This window comes from Pinus tabuliformis, chromosome 3_2, assembly GCF_031772625.1.
Source record: "Pinus tabuliformis cultivar Carrire ecotype Pingquan chromosome 3_2, CPIR1, whole genome shotgun sequence".
Classification (NCBI taxonomy): Eukaryota; Viridiplantae; Streptophyta; class Pinopsida; order Pinales; family Pinaceae; genus Pinus; species Pinus tabuliformis.
In genome coordinates, this window is record NC_142302.1 from 242,226,030 (window position 1) to 242,241,919 (window position 15,890).

The window sequence follows — 15,890 nt, forward strand, 5'->3', positions numbered from 1 at the left end:
GGCATGAGGCATTAATTGGAATTTTATTTATGAAAAATAATGGAAACTGAGAGTAAAGGAAGGTGAAAGGTCACAGGTTGCATGTGAGGAGAAAAATGAAAGAAAATAATGGAAAATGAAGAAAATAGAAGCCTCATTAATAAAAAGTCTTATCAGGATAAGTGGGAAGGACTTGGTCAATTCAGTTTTGGAGCGCTTTCATTATTCTTTCTCTTTCTCATACCCTTAGATACTTAGATTTTTCTTGGAGCACTCTTGGAGGGTGTGGCGTACTTGGATTTTTGGATCAAGAAGGCAAAGAAAGAGCAGGAAAGCACATGAGGACATCAAGATTAGCATCTACAATGGGTTTTTCTTGTAGTTACTGAGTTGCATGTATGTTTTCCTCACTAATTTTGGCATGCATGACACATGCATGTGGATTCTTGGTTATGATATGTCACTGGCATGGAGGATTGTCTGGATTGACTGTGGATTTGCCTAGCCTTGCTACTTCCTGGATAGACATGGTGTTGTGGGTTTATTTATTTGTTTTTTTGGTTGGTCTTCATGTTTCATTAGCTTGGGTTGAGCTATTAGTTCATGGAAGCCTTGGTTGGACAAATGGTCTAGAGCCCTGTAACAGCTTGGGTTGAGTTACTAGTCCTAGAGCCTTAGTTGGACAAACGCTCTGGAGCCCTAGAACAACTTGGGTTGAGTTACTAGTCCTGGAGCCTTGGTTGGAAAAACTCTCTGGAGCCCTTGGTGGGTTGAGTTACTAGTCCTAGAGCCTTGGTTGGGCAAATGTTGTGGAGCTCGGTAAAAGTTATGGGTTGAGTTACTAGTCATGGAGCCTTGGTTGGACAAACGTTGTAGAGCTTAGTGTAAGTTGTGGGTTGAGTTACTAGTCCTGGAAGCTAGGTTGGAACAAACACTCTGGAGCCCTGGAAGGTTGGTATAGAGACCGATCTGATGTTGCTTTTGTGATGTTTGACCGTGAGGTGGAAACACTGTTTGATGGGTTGATGTGGATGGCCTCTGGAAGCCCTGGATGAGTGTTGATTGATGTGTTCTATGAGATCCCACATTCATGCTTGGAATATGGCATGAGGGTGAATGTCTAAAGAGAGATTTGGCTCAGCCATTCTATGTTCGGGTGGAACGTGGAAGTCCCATCCCAGGTTTGGATTTTGCATCATTAATGAAATATGATAATGCAGAAAATGGCATGAGGGAACAATGGTTTATAGCGATTCTCAGATAAGTATGAGATCCTTACACTTAACTCTATTATTTACACCTGTAGATTACATGTTAATGATATGTTTGACGAAATTTTTATCATGGCTAGTAGGGGTCCAGTAAAGGTCTTGAACAAGTATTTTCTTTAGTACTATCATTTCCATGTTACTTTACTGATTTGAAGAGATGGATTAGTTTTGGCCAGTGGTCTAGGCTCTAGGCCTGAAAAAGTGGCTCAAATCTCATAGTCGTTGGCACAAAACTGATAATTTTTGTCCAAAATCGCTGGCAAGCAGGCCTGTGAGAGCGACTTTAGGTTGTTGGTTGCTCCCTTGCCCATAACATGAGAGAGACTATGGCCCAAGTGACCTAAAATAGTAGTGGGACCCAGGGACAAGTTGTATGAGTGGATGAATTATCTTCTAAGGGTATTGTTGATGATGTTGAATGTTTGTATGGTGTGTTTCCATTGGTTACACTTCCTTAATGTGACTTAGGAGGTCGAATCATATCATAGTGGCCTCTCGTCGCATGTTTATCCCGGCTGGTTGGTTGCTTGGGTAGATGTGGGAGGAGGGTGTTACATTTTATCACGGTTGTTACTAGACCCACACATTGGGCTAGAGGGATCGCTTCTATCCATAGAAGGGATTGCCTGGTTAACAAAGTAGTGACTTTGTTGGAAAAGCCTACCCCCTTTTCATCCTCCTTTCATTTTTTTCCTTCTCGTTAAGTTTGGACAACCATTTAACGACCCTTTGTTTTGATTGATTTTCAGTATGTACTCTGAATTGTTTGTGTCTTAGGGTATCAGGTCTATATTTTCTTCCCGATTCTTTCTTGTTTTTCCTAAAATTTCCTCACCCAACGCGTGTTTTATCAGTGACAGTTGCGTTGTCAGTGTTGTTTTTCCCTGTACAGTCACGATGAAAACCTTGTCTTCCATTGTTTACTGTTGATGAAGACCAACACGGTTTTTTCTATGAAAAGTAGTGTTGTCAACATGGGTTTTGCTATGAAAAGTAGCATTGATGACCCTGTTAGCACAATTTTTGCTATGAAAAGTAGTGTTGACAACCCTATCAGCATGGGTCTTGCTATATAAAGTGGCGTTGGTCCTTGAATGTGAGAATTTTTAGGGTCTCTACTAAAAACTCTAGTGTGTCTTGGTCTCTGAGGTCTCTTCTCTGCTTTATCTGCATCAATCTTTGTCTGTATGCTTCTGATTTCTTTGTGGAATGAAAAAGATTGTCTCTTTCTTGAAGTGGTAAAAAATCAGATTTTGATTGAGTTTTTTCAAGTTTTGAGTTGATTGAGATCTTTGTTTACTACTTGTGTGCTTGAGAATTATTGATTGTTTTGTTAATTAAACAATGATTTCTCTTTTGCATTGATTAAAGGAATCGATTTTGCATTGAATTAGTTTTCATTTCAAAAAAATTACTTTTCGTTAAAATTGCATTAGATCACTTGCATGAAAAGTTATTTTTTGGAATTAATTATTGGAAATAGATCACATTTTTCAATAATTGAAAACTAAATGGTGCATTAGTTGCATTAAATAATTTAAAGCAAAAATAAAAGCATAATTCATATAAGTGCATCTTAGGAAAAGTGAAAATCATTTTTACTTTTTGGCATTGCATTTGGAAAGTGAAAGTGAAAGATCTAGTTAAGAAATCTTTGTTTGTTGCATTCTTTATTGTTGCATCATTATTTGAATCTCTTCCCTTACTAGATTAGCTTTAATCAAAATGGAAAGAATCATTTTCTCATCATAGTTTCATCATAGGATTTCAGGTGACATCGTTTTGAGCCTTGAAACTGAAACTTAATTGAAGGTAAACTTAAAATTTACCTCAATTAACCTAAGGATAATTTGGAACTTAACGCAAACATTTAGAGGTCTGGGCTAGAGATGTGTTCTGGCATCATTAAACATAGGAGCTATCATTATTTTCCAACGTTGTATCTCGGGGGTGAAATCTTGTTCCATGTACGGAAGTGTATAGGATCATTCTCCATCACCTTCAGGTATATCGGAGACGCTCCATGCATGGTAAGTATATGGGAACGCTCTCATCGAACGGTTATGCATTAGACAACACTACTACACTCTGCACTCCCACGTACCATCGCATATATATTGGGAGCCCCCTATATGTTGTTATCCATCCATAGATAACCGATTCAACCACCTTGTAAATGTGATACACCAAACACAGCATTCGGGGAGATTTTCTACCTGTACTTCCTGGTTCACCAGGAGGTATTCTGCAATTCACGGATACTTGGTAAACCTCTTTGCCTAGTTTTACCCCTTTTTTATTTTGTTTTGTTAATTTAAAAAATCATTTAATTGACCATGGAGAAACATCCTTCCTATGGAAAGACTCCTTAGTAAATATTATGTTGAGACTAATGGAAACAGTTCCTAAGTCTACCAATCATGGAAACTCCACTGACGGGAATCCTATTCCTTTTCCTTCTTTTGGAAATATTGGTGCTCCTTATATGGCAACGTTGTCCCTTCCTAGATTTACCATTGGTTTGTCGGTTTGGTTATTTTTGACCCTTATGGTTCTGAATGTCCAAACTTCTCCTCAACCAGGCTCTCCTCCACCTGACCAATATCAACCTCTAGTTGATCCTAAAGTTGACTATTTTCCTTCTTCATGTGTTTGGTCTTCTTCCTCTTCTTCCTCTTCGTCTGGTGAAAACTTGCAAGTCAGTAACTAGGTGGATAAGAAGAAGAAGAAGAGGAATATTAACAAGAATAAAAATAAGCAATGGGGCAATGCAGCATCCATTGCTACCGATGCAGTTGATGTTGAGAAGCCTTCCAATTAGCCTCAGAAAGTGAAATTCCATTACGTGTTATGTAAGGGTGACCAATTTCTTAGAGATTGTCTTGGTATTCCCAAGGCCTTAGAAGTGTGGTCCACATGTTCACATCAACCTTTGTCATCAGCCTCTGGAGATCATGCTGGTGAGAAACATTCAACTAGTAATAATATGGTCCATGGGAAAAAGGGAATGGTCAAATTTCCCTGTAGGTTATGTGAAGTGAATAATCCTATTCACCTTTGCCCTTATATGGATAATGCCTCTAAATTGTTAGATAACCTTACCGCTTCTCAACCTCGTCTTCCGACTAGTTATCAGAAGCTTTCCCTTGATCCTCCACTAGTTGATCAAGTGATTGATCAGAACTCATCTTTGGTCAATCCCACTCTCTCTGAAAATGAATCTCATGAGTCAATTTCTGACCAACCATTGGTTGAGGAAATGGTTAACCCAATTCCACCTTCAGGTGATCGCACCTTTCCTATAGAGAGTGTACCTCATACCACTCATGTTCTTCTTCTCTTGTTAGATTCCAATGAATTGGAGGGAAATCCTCTCATTCCCATGGTACAGGGGGGTGATCCTCCTATTCCCATAATGCAAGGGGGAAGTTCTCCCATTCCCATGGCACCCCCTCCAAGTAGTATGGTTGTTTCCTTTGATTGGAGTCGACTAGCAGGATATCATCTTCCTTCTTATGTGCCCTTCTAGATCACGATGCAGGTTTATAATATGGTTGTACCTAGCACAGTTATAGATGAAGGCACGTCTGTTAGTATTGTGTCCTCCACTACTTGGAAAGCTTTCAGTTCATGACAGCTTGTGCCCATTACCTAGAATCTGTTAGCTTTTAAAAGACGAATCAGTCAATTGTTAGAGATCCTTCCCAAGTTTCCTAATACTTTGGGAGGAAAGACTGTTTATCTAAATGTGATGGTTTTCCAAGGCCCTTTATATTTTAATTTACTCCTTAGTTGTGACTGTGTTTATGTCATGGGATCTCTTGTCTCTTCTCTCTTTCATGTGATATGTTTCCCGCACAAAGGAAGAATTGTGGCCATTGATCATCTTTTATTCATTGGTCTTAATTTGACTCCCGATCATCCATCTTCCCTAAATGGTCCATCTATGCAAGTGGTATCATCCCCACCATTGGTTAATTATGTGGCCATATGTTTCGTGCCCATGTCTACTAATGATATAGTCAGTGATATAGTGCACCATGTACTAGAGGAATTGGAGCCTAATCTTTCCATTAGGTCCCTTGACATGTTTCCCTTCCGTAGGGTTGTTCTCCCATCTGATGAAAACCTGTTGGAAGTTATGACCTCTTATAAGCCGTAATCAAGGTGTCATGAGGGTAGTTCTTTTACTATGTCAACCTTGTTAAAAAATGAAATAGATTTCATGAGGATAGCTCTTTTACTATGTCAACCTCGTTAAAAAATGAAATAGGTCCCCATGAGAAGATTTCTTTTACTTATGTCAAGCTCATTAAAAAATGAAATAAGGTGTTGGAGAAGAGTTCCTTTACTTGTGTCAAGCTTGTTAAACAATGAAACAGGGTGTCATGAGCATGGTTCTTTTCCCATGTCAAGCTCATTAAAAAATGAAACATATCCCCTTTCAATTCGAGTCTTTGATTAGATCTCATAAATTCCCAATCGAGTATTTCAATTGATCTCGTAAGTGAACCTTCATTCCATCCACCTATTAGTAACCAGTAGTCTACTTAGGTGAATGAAATGAATCTTTGGGGGGAATGTACCTTGAATTGAGTCATTATGTTGGGGACATGCAAACTTATCTCAAGCATAGTTTATCTTTGTTTCAAGCTTGTGTAAAAATGAAACCAAATCCAAGCATAGTTTTTTCTCATGTTTCAAGCTTGTCAAAAAAATGAAACTATCTTCAAGTATACTCAAGCATAGTTTCCCATGTTTCAAGCTGGTGTAAAAATGAAGCCATTCCCACTTTAACTCTTGTGATTTCCATCTTTATCAGTCCGTTTTTATTGGATGAGCCTTGGTTTTTTCATTCCATCGTCACCATCTCTTTAGCCGATCATACGCTTTCACTTGGTTGTTTTACCCTTGCCTAAGGAACATCTGCGATGAGTGGTCTTATTAGCCATCTGCTTGACCTTTACATGTTTTTAGTAGTTCCATCATGACTAGAACCAGTTGTTATCCTTTTATACCACTCCTCCAGGTGGACTTCTCTTTCAGCTCTTTTAGACTCCAAAAATATGAAAATATTGTTGAGTACTTGTCGTTTTGAACTCATTAAAGTAAATGAAATGACATCTACTCAGTATAAGTTTAACCCTATTCTGGACTGAGATAAACTAGCTACGAAAAAAGAATACCTTAGTCAAACATGGCTAAGAGGTTATCTTGAATATTATTTTCTACCTTTTCAAATTCAAGGTACTATTTACGAAAATGGACCTATGGAATTTTCTTTTCCGCCTATTTTTCAACTCTCTAAACATAAAAAGGTGTCGAGTTACCCCTCCATTAGACTTGTAAAAGTTAAATGACACAGGACTTATCACCATGACAAGACCAATTACTCCTTCCTAGGACTCGTTAAACTTACTAGGATGGATTCATCCAAAGGATGAACATGTACGACAAGAATATGGTATCCTCTTCAAGATTGTGATTAAAAATAAAAAAGTACTAGCTAGCGATAGTGGGGAAAAATGGAACTAAACATGTCATGTATTTTGTGTAAAGGCAGCATGTCACTCTTAAACATGACACTCATCTGCATCTCGTGTCAGTTTTGGGATATCCTCTCTTTGTCACTTGTCTTTCTAGGTTTTGGTAAGTTGTTTGCCTCTCATTTGATTACATTGTCACTGTGGCCTCTAATCCTATTTTTGAGTCAAATGATGCCAAACTCCAGAGTCGTGTCATCGATATGTTCAAGAGAAGTCCTATCCGCAAAATTCAAACCACCTATGTGACCCTCTCTACAACAATCCTAAATCACTCCCATCATTTTGAGATATCCTATGTTTCATGTCGATGATGTGGGAAACATTATGGCCCTCCTTCGATGAATCACTTCTTGTTGACTTCAGTTCATTATCCAGGAAGTTGATTTAGAAACGCCCTTTCAGTACCTTGGAGCTTGCATGCCTCAATGGAAAGTTCTTCGTGTTTGACGATAGGCTTACATCATTGGCCTTCGATCGAATGATTCGGCAAGTGTTCGACTTCATCTCACATATTCACACTTGTAGATTGTACTGATGTACCTTGAGGGCCATCATCATTATTGGTGGTTTCTCTCGTTCCTATTAACGATTTACATTATTGATCGATAATCAGGTGGTTTCTACCATTTTTGACGTCATCACATCTATTCACATGGTTAGATTTGTACTTTGGTCAGGATAGAGATGAAGATCCTAGATCTCATCTATAAAAATCTAAGTTGCGAGGAGTTATTGAGTATTCATGATTGTATACATGATCATTTTCATACAAATGGTTGTGTCCATGTTGTGGATCCTTAGACATGATCATTTTAATATGGATGGTTGTGTCCATTTTGTGGATCCATAGACATGATCCTTTTCAGACCGATGGTTGTTTCTATATCGTGGATTCATGTATTATATTTGATGCCTATTGAGATGTATTATCAGGCATATGCATATATCAAAGATGTCATTTATTGTATCACGTTTGATTTGTAGGTCTCCTGGTGGTGGTCTTCCAATTTCCTTTCCTTAACTGATAAAGGACGTCATCCATCACTTCATGTTCTACTTTCATGCTTTAGGGGGCATCTGTTACACAGTATTTTGTCACATTCCCAACTCTATACCTGAAATTTCGTCCTTTTCTCAATTGTCGTCACAAACGTCGTAAAACGAAAAAATTGTGTAAACTCATTCACCATGAATTATATGCTCAATACATCCCTGAAGAGATGGAGAACTAATGTCTTGAAGCAATTCTGGAAAAACTTCTGATAAAACCCTAATTTGCAAGGCCAATGCTACTTTTAGTAGGAAAATCTGTGTTGGTAACCTTTTATATAACTAGTGACTAGCACTGGCAGCGTGACTTTTGACAAGAAAATCTGTGCTAGTCCTCTTCAGACAGTTTCTCCAAAAATGGAGTAGAAGCTTCTCTTACTAGAAGCCTCGAGAACGGTGAGTTGGTAGCTGTTGGATGAATATATGGTCGAGTACTACCTCTCTACATTGGGCTAGAAGGGATTTTCTGGTTAACAAATTGGTGACTCCACTGGGCAAGCCTACACCCTTTTCATCCTCTTTTAGATTTTTTCCTTCTTGTTAAGTTTTTCCAACCGTCGAAACACCCTGTCTTTGGATTGATTTTCAGTCTGTACTCTGAATTGTTGGTGTCTTAGGGTATCAGATCTAGAGTTTCTTCCTAAGTCTTTCTTACTTTTCCTAAAATTTCCTCACTCAGCGCATGTTTTAACAATGGCACTTACGTTGATAACACTTGTTTTCCCCTGTACAGTCGCGTTGAAAACCCTATCTTCCACTATTTACCTACACTCGAGACCAGCACGGGTTTTGCTATGAAAAGTAGCGTTGATGATCGTGTCAGCACAAGTTTTTCTATATAAAGTAGCGTTGGTCCTTGAATGTGAGAATTTTTAGGGTCTCTACTGAAAACTCTAGTGTGTCTTGGTCTCTAAGGTCTCTTCTTTGCTTTATCTGCATCAGTGTCTGTCTGTATGCTTTTGATTTCTTTGTGGAATGCAAAATATTGTCTCTTGCTTGAAGTTGAAAAAAATCAGATTTTGATCAATTTTTTTTCAAGTTTTGAGCCGATTGAGATCTTTCTTTACTACTTATGTGCTTGAGAATTATTGATTGTTCTGTTAATTAAATAGTGATTTCTCTTTTGCATTGATTAAAGGAATTGATTATGAGTTGAATTAGTTTTGATTTTGAAAAATTTACTTTTCGTTAAAATTGCATTAGATCACTTGCATGAAAAGTTATTTTTTGGAATTAATTATTGGAAATAGATCACATTTTTCAATAATTGAAAATTAAATGGTGCATTAGTTGCATTAAATCATTTAAAGAAAAAAGAAAAGTATAATTCATATAAGTGCATCTTAGGAAAAGTGAAAATCATTTTTACTTTTTGGCATTGCATTTGGAAAGTGAAAGTGAAAGATCTAGTTAGGAAAGCTTTGTTTGTTGCATTCTTCATTGTTGCATCATTGTTTGAATCTCTTCCCTTACTAGATTATCTTTCATTGAAATAGAAAGAATCATTTTCTCATGATAGTTGCATCATAGGAGTTCAGGTGGCATCATTTTCAGCCTTAACATTGAAACATAATTCAAAATAAACATTAAAATTTACTCAATTAATCTAAGGAGCATTTGAAACTTAACGAAAACATTTATAGGTCTAGGCAAGGGACGTGTTCCAACATCTATAAACCTAGCATTTGTTGTTATTTGTCAGGGTTGTATACTGGGAGTGATACCCCGTTCCATGTATGGAAGTATATAGGATTGTTCTCCAATACTTTCACGTTTATCGGAGGTGCTCCACATATGGCAAGTATATGGGAACACTCTCATCGAACGGTTACGCATTAGAAAACACTAACACGGACTTGTGCTCCCTGTACCATTGTGTATATATTGGGAGACCCCACTAGGTTTCTATCCTTTAGCCATAGGTAACCAAGTCATTCACCTTGTAGACATGATACACCGAACACAACATTTGGGTAGATTGGTCATTGTACGTTAAGTCCTTGGTTCCATGAAGGTGTACATAGCGGTTCACGGATACTTGGTAAACCCTTTATCCTAGTTACCCCCTTTTTATTTTTTGTTAATTTATAAAATTAATTGGTTGTGGAATAATATCCTTCCCATGGAAATAATCCTTAGTATATCTTAGGTTGAGACTAATGGCAACAGTTCCTTAGTCTACCAACCAAGAAAACCCCTCTGATGGGAATCCTAGTCCTTTTCCTTCTTTTGGAAATGTTGGTGCTCCCTATATGGCAACATTGTTTCTTCCTAGGTTTACGATTGTTTTTCCAATTTGGTTATTTTTAACCCCTATGGTTCTGAATATCCAAACTTCTCTTCAACCAGCCTCTCCTCTACCTAAGCAGTATCAGCCTCCAGTTGATTTTAAAGTTGACCCTTTACCTTATTCACATGTTCAGTCTTATTCCTCTTCATCTAGTGAAATCCTGCAAGATAGTAGCCAGGTGGATAAGAAGAAGAAGAAAAGGAATATTAAGAAGAGGAAAAATAAACAAAAGGTCAACCAAGAAGTCATTGCTATTGATGCAGTTGATGTTGAAAAATCTTCCGATCAACCCCAAAATGTGAAATTCCATTGCATTCTATGTAAGGGTGACCACCTTATTAGAGATTGCCCTGGTATTCCCAATATCTTAGAATTTTTGTCCACAAGTTCCCATCAACCTTTGTTATCAGCCTCTGGAGATCATGCTGGTGATAAAGCTTCAACTAGTGACAATAAAACCCATGGGAAGAAGAGAAAAGTTAAATTTCCTAGTAGGTTATGTGAAGGGAATCATCACATTCACCTTTTTCCTTATATGGATAAGGCCTCTAAAGTATCGGATAACCTTATCGCTTCTCATCCTTGTCTTCCAACTGGTTATCGAAATATTTCCCTCAACCCTCCACTAGTTGATCAAGTGATTGATCAAAACTAATATATGGTCAATCCCACTCTCTCAGAAGTTGAATCACATGCGTTTGTTCCCGACCAACCATTGGTAGAGAAAATGGTTGACTTTATTCTTCTTTCAGTCGATCATATCCATCTTGTAGAAAGTGAAGTTCATACCGCTCAGGTTCTTCTGGTTTCTTCAGATTAGAAAAAATTAGGGGGCAATCATCTTCTTCCCACGATATAGGGGAATGGTCCTCCTATTCCCACGATCTAAGGGGGTGATCTTACTATTCCTTTAATGCAAGGGGGAAATTCTCCCATTCCTATGGCACCCCCTCCAAGTAGTTTAGTCACTTTCTTTGATTGGAGTTAACTCGCAGCATACCGTCTTCCTTCTCATGTGCCTTTTCAGATCACATTACATGCTTATCATATACCCGTACCTAACACAATCATAGATGAAGGCACATTTGTTAGTATTTTGTCTTTAACTACTTGGTAAGATTTAGGTTCTTCGTAGCTTGTGCCTGCTACCAAAAATCTGTTAGCTTTTAATAGAGGAACTAGTCAATCGTTAGGGATCCTTCCTAAGTTGCCTATTACTTTGGGAGGAAAAATTGTCTATCTCAATGTAATCTAGGTGGCTCCAAAGAGACACACTAGACAAAGAAGACTGATGGAAGCTCAAAAACTAAAGTGCATAGAAGTTTCTCGAACCAAGTTTAGGTTGTAGAGCTCATCGTCTTGATCGTAACAGTGCAAACAGTTCGTCAATCCAAGTCTGGATGAGGGAGATAGGAGTAGTCAAATTTGGGTTGACTTTTTGCTGATAGGGCAGGCTTAAGGAGGCCACAATTTGGACAGAACCCGGCCACTAGATTCCGGCCAGATTCTGGGCAAAATCGTGGCCTAGTTAAAAAGACTCCTTCTGCCAAATTTCGGAATTTTCAAAAACGATTTTTCGTATTAAAAAAAATTAAAAAATATATAAAAAGGGCAGTGGTGGGCCACCACCCCCACCACCCATGCCTCTCCTCACCATATATATATATGCAAGAAGTTAAGGGAGGTCGGCGGGTATCAAACCCGCGCTAGCCACATGGCTGGCCCGCCACCATGCGGTGGCACCATGTTCTATTTTTTAAACATATGATACGGTCAAAACCAATTGGAACCACATACAACGCACTGGTGAATGCGCCAAGGTAAAATTTGTGGGGAGTTATGGGGGCAGGCCACCCAATGCGGACCCTACCCCCCCTAAATTTATTTCGGGTAAAACATTAAACCATAGGATGTTAAAAAAGGGAGGGGTGGGATTTGATTCCCCCACCCCTCAACCATTTTCTTATTTTACCAACATCCCACAACTGACTTATTGAGAAGTCCGCCACCATTTTTTATATAAACGCTCATTTTTTCAGTGCATGGGTGGAGATGGAGAAACTAGGAGTGGGCACGCATTTTGAGGCAGAGGAAGGTTGTGCAGGCAGTTTGAGGCAACATTTTGCAGGAGGGCGAAATTTTCACTTTGTCAGATTTTGACAAATTTTATATGGCTTCAACACTTCTCGATGCCACAAATGCAATGGCGCTGTCCATGTCTCCATCAGAGTTCTAAATTTTTCAACCATTTTCAGTATGAGGGTGGAACCATGATCGCTGCAAAAATAGGAAGCGGAACCATGATCCTTGCAATTTTCCTAAGGAGGTAATTTTTCTCCATGTCAGAATATAGTCAAGTTTACAGTTGTTTTTCATGGTTTTCCACAGGGATCGCAATGGCAAAGTCAGATTCACCTTTCGAGTTGCAGATTTCTAGTCCACCCATGGAGCAGAATCTTTGAGGAATCTAGGGGGAATCTAAAAGATTCCTTGAGATCCAGATTCTCAACTTGTCAGAATTCAAAAATAGGACAGTCGATTTTGCACTATTTGATGTCATAAATCTGATGATGCATTCAGATTTCTCATTTTCTCATTCTATTCTTCAGCCACTTTTCTAAGTGGAATGCAGGTGTCAGCATTCATGGGCGAGCAGTCATTTCCATGTGATTACTGTCATGAGATCGATGGTCTGAGCAGATTCAGCAATTTGACATCCACTTCTTCAGTTAGCCCTTGGTTGTGAGGTATATGCAGTGTGTTCATGTACTTCTTTTGCTATGCATTGTGTTGCACAGATCCTTGTTTATGCTTGATGTGGGATCTTGTTTATTACTCGTTTTTATGATTCCTGCTTGATGTGATGCAGAATCGCCTATGTGATGTACTTGTTGTCATGATTCATCATGTTATGTTTTGAGATCCCCTTGTTGTATGTTGATGGGATACTCAGGTTTTCGTCATGTATGTTTGCATTGAGGTCCCTTTTATGCCATGTTGGCGGGATGCTCATCATGCATGATTTTGTGTCATACTGATAGGAGTCTTTTGACTAAGAGTTCCTGTAGCGGAACATCTCTTGGAGCCACTCCTGCGTGAGGGATTTTTCCTTGTATGATAATGACATCATATATATGTACAGCATCACTATTGACAACATTTAATGCAGCGGCCTACACCATCTTCACACCGGGGCTTAGAGACTTAGTCCCTCCTGGACGAACTCCATTATCAATGGCTTATGTTTTCATGCGTTGATGATTGACATGTTCCTCTTCTTTACAACATGCAGATGTATTCACTTATGTTATTTTAAAAATTCAATTTAACACATCACGAAAGTAAAAGGTCTTGGAAGGGTCCTTCATCACACCTGGACCTAGATCAATTGGTATCAGAGCGATCTTTGCGTTGATGTGAATTGCAGCATGAACAATGGAATGTGCAACGATAGAGGATGAAAAAGTGATGTACGAGACCATGCTCAACATTTCCAAAAGAGTGGAAATCATGTATGAAACTCTACATAAAGAGACAGAGGAAAAGGAGCGATTGCAACTTCAGTTGCAAGCCATGGAAGAGGCCCTGGAAGAACTGAAGAAAAACAAACATAATCTTCAAACAGAGAACGTTGAATTGAATATGCGCCTACATGAAGAGAAAGAGGAAAAACAAAGTTTGCTACAACAGCTGCAAGCAAAGGACAAGGCCTTGGAAAAGCTGCAGCGTGACCCATGCGAGGTAAAAAGTAGTTCTCCATCTTCATGTATGTTTCCTGATGATGATTTCGCTATTTTTGAAAATCATACCACAGGAATTGGCTCCAAACTATTGAAGAAAATGGGGTATGAAGGAAAATTCTTGGGCATTAATGGCCAAGGCATTGTCAACCCCATCAAAGTAGAGGAATTACCGTGTTGAACAGGACTTGGGTATGTCAGAAAGGAAGTTGGGGAATGCGCCACGACAGTTAGCGAACCACCAACAACGGATGATGAGAAACCCTCATCAGTTCTTTCCAAATCGAAAGAGGAGGTAAAAGATGTTGATTTCCTTTCGGTTTCATCTTCACATAGTATGAGTTCTGTTGGAGATTTGGAGATCCCAATTACAGGGACAAACATGAGGCTCCTTACAAGAACAAGGCACGAGGAGGAAGAAGAACTTGGTGTTAATAACCAAGGCATAACTTAACCTTTGGAGATTGTGCACGAACATCGATTTGCAGGCTCAAGATACACTAAAGGAGAATGCTCGAAGGTGTCAGATTCGTTCGAGACATCATCGAATCGTTGAGGAGAGAGAATGATGGGAAAACATCCCCATCATCCCATGGCAGTTTCCATTGCAGGGAAAGAGATGAGGCCAACTCTCATTGCGATACTTACACTAGAGACGACAAGGAAAGGTATAACCAGTTTAGATATTTGAATGTTCATTTCAATCATAATCATGTTTTTAATGATGAACGTAAAACATGGCCTTGGAAAACATGTACCTTTTGTGGATTACATAACCATACATTTTCTAAGTGTTGGAAAAGAATGGCAGCACAAAAAATGATGAGGTATGGAAGACCCTCTCAATAGCATGTAAAGAAACAGGTTAAGTAAATCTGGAGGAAGAAGACCTATTGCAGTCATTGCAACATAAGTGGCCATGAAAGAGCCACTTGTTGGAGGCTCCATCCAAAGCAATGCCTTAAAGACAAAGTGTCGGTGCATGAACCAGGTGAAGCAGTTGTTCGACCATCGAATGTGCCACAAGGAGGCGACCCATTCACCTTGATAAGTGAAAAATGGTTTCTAGACATGTTGTCGTTTCATGGTCGTGCTTTTGTAAATCATTTGTTGCATTTTAAAATATAAAAGTGATGATGTGTTTTCTTTCACTTGTTCAGAAACAATGATGTTTGGTCTTATTTTGTGTTGCATGATAAACTGTGAAAATGATGTCAAGTTTCCATCACTTGTCAAAGCAAATAATGTTTGGCCTTATCATGTGTTGCAGTGATGATGTGTTTTCCATCACTTATTGAAGCAACAATGATGTGTTGGCCTTGTTTTCGTAGCTGGAGTATTGTGTCCATATTGTTGTAAACTTGACCACTAAGTATGTGTTATAAAATCGTGGCAAGTGTGGGACATTTGGGTCATTAGTTGGTCATGAAAGTCAAGCATGTAATTTTCAAAACAATGTACTACAAGTTACAAAGGTTGCAGGTGTCGGCTCATCGCTTAAGGCTCCGAAGAATAAAGGTGAAGGAGATGGAAGTGAGACCTTTCAGGACGCTTGTGATGCGAACAAGGTACAGAGAAGTTACAAATTACTTTTCATGCTTTTGAAGGACCAAAATCTCCTCAATGGGGAGGATTGATCCAGGTGCCTCTAGAGAGACACACAGGACAAAGAGGACTGATGGAAGCTCAAAAACCAAAGTGCTTGGAAGTTTCTCAAACCAAGTTCACGGTGTAGATCTCGTCGTCTTGATTGCAATGGTGTGAACGGTTTGTTAATCTGAGTCCGGATGAGGAAGATAGAAGCAGTCAAAGTTGGGTTGAATTTTTGCTGACAGGGCAGGCTTAAGGAGGCCACATTTTAGATAAAACCCGGCCACCGGATTCCAGCAAACTCAGGCCAGATTCTGGGTGAAATTGTGGCCTAGTTGAAAAGACTCCTTTGGCCAAATTTCAGAATTTTCAAAAATGATTTTTTGTATTAAAAAATTAAAAATATATATAAAAAGGGCAGTGG